The sequence below is a fragment of the Crocuta crocuta genome, unplaced genomic scaffold (genome assembly GCF_008692635.1).
Source record: "Crocuta crocuta isolate KB4526 unplaced genomic scaffold, BGI_CrCroc_1.0 scaffold561, whole genome shotgun sequence".
NCBI classification, from domain to species: domain Eukaryota; kingdom Metazoa; phylum Chordata; class Mammalia; order Carnivora; family Hyaenidae; genus Crocuta; species Crocuta crocuta.
In genome coordinates, this window is record NW_027530529.1 from 2,750,215 (window position 1) to 2,754,692 (window position 4,478).

Genomic DNA, 4,478 nt, shown 5'->3' on the forward strand with positions numbered 1-4,478 from the left:
CCCTGGAGGAGCTCACAGTCTGGTAGAATTTCAGATAAATGCACCAATAATGTAAGCAAGTGAATGGTGCAGGGTTATTCTAGATACAGGGTAAGAATGGATACAGCCATTCTTGATTCGCCAAAATGCAGCACAGTGTTGCAAATGAAGGAGTCACACTTTATTTTTTATTCATTTAAACTTTTTACTTTAAAATTTTTTATTAACTTTTATTTTAAACTTTTTATTTGGAAATAATTTTCAACTTATAAAAATGTTGCAGGAACAGTACCTAATCCATCAGTCTAGAAGCTTCAACCTAATTCTACACAGATGGAGGGGAGACAGAACAGGACATTAGAGTTCCACCCCCTGAATTTATGGACCCAGATATCTTCTGGCAGGGTAGGAGAGGAGGAGGCAATTATTTCCTAATACTGGAAACTTTATAGACCCATGCTGTCTCTTGCATGTATCCATCTCTGGCTCTGGCTGTCCAGTTCCTCTTGATTTTGAGACTTTCTTAAGCCCAAAATGTCTGTGAGAGTCCCACTGATTGACTGTGAAGGACCCTTAAATGTAGAGGCATATACAGTCAAATAAATAGGAAATGGCATTTCTCCACTGAACTGGTTTTAAAGTACTTTTTTCCAACAGGTCAGTTCTGGAATTAATTTGATGCATCAATTCTAGACTCAGAAAAATGTAGTCGGGGAGATTATTTTGAAGTAGTTGAGCCATCCAGTCTGCACTGGTGCAAAGAAATGGAATAGTCAGAAAAGCACTCTCCTACTTTGTTGTCTCCATTATGGGGACCCTTTGGGCTTCAAAATTAGGCAGATCACCTGTCTTTCATTTCACTGTTACTTCCTTAGTCCATTTTGGCTATAGGTCTTTAACCTTGGGCGGAACTGCAGAAAATCTCTATTTCTCACATGCTTTTTCTCATCGCAGGTATTCTAGGAGCTTTCAGTGGAAAAGAAATGCTATTGTGACAATTGTTGATATAGATATTTCTCTATGAGAAATATTTTATGATTCAGAGTAGAGAATTTTATATAATGCCAGAGTAGAGAAAATATTTGAATTAAAGGAACATCTGGCTAGCTACAGGTCACAAGACTGAGAGGATATTGAATGGAAGCTCATTAGTAGGTTTAAACTGCCAACCTTTTTCCTATTCTTCGTTTCCTTAATTACTTTATTCTTGATTCTCTTGATTGGAGATGATGGGCCATCCGCACCCTATTATTTGAGGAATCTTCCTAGGAGATATTGAATTTCTCTCTTCTTTCACATTTCCTGTGTTTAAGCCCCTTTTGCCAATGGACAAAAGGACTGGTACCAACTCAGCTCTAGAAAGCAGCTCACCACCTCCTGTATTAATCTTTCTGTAAGTACCTCACCCTCTCCTTTAAAATTATCAATATCACCAGTAATGAAGCAACAGAAAGAGAAGTCAAGAAACTGATCCCATTACAATTGCACAAAAAAACCATAAAATACCTAGGAATAAACCTAACCAAAGATACAGGAGATCTGTATGATGAAAACTATAGAAAACTTATAAAAAAATTGAAGAAGACACAAAGAAATGGAAAAACATTCCATGCTCATGGATCGGAAGAATAAATATTGTTAAAATGTCATTACTACCCAAAGCAATCTAGACATTCAATGCAATCCCAATCAAAATTGCACCAGCATACTTCTCAAAACTAGAACAAACTATCTTAAAATATGTATGGAACCACAAAAGACCCCAAACAGCTAAAGTAATATTGAAGAAGAAAACCAAAATGGGAGGCATCACGATCCCAGACTTTAGCCTCTACTACAAAGCTGTCATCATCAAGATCGTATGGTATTGGCACAGAAACAGACACATAGACCAATGGAATAAGAATTCAGAATTGGACCCACAAATGTATGGCCAACTAATCTTTGACAAAGCAGGAAAGAGGATCCAATGGAGAAAAGACAGCCTCTTTAACAGATGGTGCTGGGAGAACTGGACAGCAACATGCAGAAGAATGAAACTAGATCACTTTCTCACACCATACATAAAAATAAAATCAAAATGAATAAAGGACCTGAATGTGAGACAGGAAACCATCAAAACCCTAGAGGAGAAAGCAGGAAACAACCTCCTTGACTTCAACCACAGCAGTTTCTTGACACATCCCCAAAGGCAAGGGAATCAAGAGCAAACATGAACTACTGGGGCCTCATCAAGATAAAAAGCTTCTGCACGGCAAAGGAAACAATCAGTAAAACTAATAGGCAACCGACGGAATGGGAAAATTTAGTTGCAAATGACATATCAGATAAAGAGCTAGTATCCAAAATCTATAAAGAACTCACCAAACTCCACACCTGAAAAACAAATAATCAAGTGAAGAAATGGGCAGAAGACATGAACAGACACTTCTCCAAAGAGGACATCCAGGTGGCCAGCAGACACATGAAATGACGCTCAGCATCCCCCATCATCAGAGAAATACAAATCAAACCACACTGAGATACCACCTCACGCCAGTCAGAGTGGCTAAAATGAACAAATCAGGAGACTAGATGCTGGCGAGAATGTGGAGAAACGGGCACCCTCCTACGCTGTTGGTGGGAATGTAAGCTGATACAGCCCCTCTGAATAACAGTGTGGAGGTTCCTCAGAAACTTACCAATAGAACTCCCCTATGACCCAGAAATAGCACTGCTAAGAATTTACCCAAGGGATACAGGAGTGCTGATGCATAGGGGCACATGTACCCCAATGTTCATAGCAGCACTCTTGACAATAGCCAAAACATGGAAAGAGCCTACGTGTCCATCAATGGATGAATGGATCAGGATGTGGTTCATCTATACAATGGAATACTACATGGCAATGACAAAGAATGAAATCTGGCCATGTGTAGCAACATGGATGGACCTTGAGGGTGTTATGCTGAGCGAAATAAGTCAGGCAGAGAAGGACAAATACCATATGTTTGTACATATAGGTGGATTAGGAGGAACTTAATGGAGGACCATGGGGGAGGAGAAAGGGAAAAATAGTCGGGGAGAGGTAGGGAGGCAAACCATCAGAGACACTTAAATGCTGAGAACAAACTGAGGGCTGAGGTGGGTGGGAGAGGCGAGTGATGGGCACGGAGGAGGGCACTTGTGGGGATGAGCACTGGGCATTATATGGAAACCAACTTGACAATAAACTATGAAAGAAAAAAAATGCAAAAGGAAAAACATTTTAAAATTAAAAAATTTATTAATATCAGCGCTTTTACTGATCAGGAATTTGAAGTGGCTTTCAACCATGACTTTTCAACCACATGAGGGCCACCCAAGTAGCTTTCAGAAATCCCAACACGCAGGCCAGAACCTAGAGCAATTAAATAGGAATTTCCGGGGGTGGAAATCAGGAATCAGAAATTCTTAAAACATCTTAGTAATACCATAATACCAATGTGCAGCCAAAATAATTTTGTCTTTAACTCTGTGCTTCTTAAACTTGAATGTGCATACCAGTTACCTAGCTGTTTGTTAAAATACAGATTCTGATTCAGTTCAGCTGACGTGGGCCTCCGCTTGTGCAACCCTAATGAGCTCAAAGAGGATGCTGATGCTGCTAGTCTACAGTAGATGGTAAGTAGCAAGGTGCTTGTGGTAGCAAGGTTTGTTATTTTGTTGTTGTTGGTGGTGGGTTTTTTTGTTTTTTTACAGTCATGAGGTCTTTTATTTTTTTACATTTACCAGGCCATGAATTCATAGGGTATGGGTTCCAGCAGCTCAGGCTACTTTCCATTGGTTCTCAGAAAGTGTGCTTCTCTGGGTGGGGCAGGCTGGCACTTCAGCTGAACCCAAGTACCTTTCTCCTTGGCTTCCTTCTTTTTCTGATCACTTTCCTTCACACGCTATCTCAGATATCAGGAAGCTATCTCGGTTCTTGGAGTGCTTAATATGCTCAATACATACATTAATTCTCTTAGCATGAATCTTGCCCTTGTTTGTTTCCAACAATGTCAACAGCACGCTGGGTAACCTTGTAGACTCCTCCAGGTCTGCCATGGAAACATTTGGGGGGTGTTCCTTTTTGAACAGTGCCCATTCCCTCAACGTCCACAGTATCACCTTTCCTGTAGATTTGCATGCATGTTGCCAAAGGAACAACTCCATGTTTCCTAAAAGGCTTAGAGAACATACAGCAAGTACCTCTCCTCTTTCTCTTTGTGTTGGCCATTTTGGCTAATTATTGGAAGATGGTAGTTCCAGCAGAAAATCTTTTCTTTTTTTAAAGTTTATTAACTTATTTTGGGAGGGGTGGGGCAGAGAGAGCGAGAGAGAGAGAAGGAGAGAGAGTTAGCCCTTGCCCTCCCCAGTTCTCCTGAACAAAAGACCGAGCGTTGCCCACTGGAAGACCAGATCTCTTCAGCAGCTGGTAGCGTTGTAGGCCGGAGTTAGCAGTCACTCAGCTCCACCATCCTGGAGCTTCATGTGACACG

The 4,478-nt window shown here is 40.7% G+C and overlaps 1 pseudogene; it reads right to left on the reverse strand.

Moving 5' to 3' along the window:
• Positions 1–3,725: 3,725 nt before the first annotated feature.
• LOC144234294 (large ribosomal subunit protein eL21 pseudogene) lies at positions 3,726–4,216 on the reverse strand (annotated as a pseudogene).
• Between the last annotated feature and the right edge of the window lie 262 nt (positions 4,217–4,478).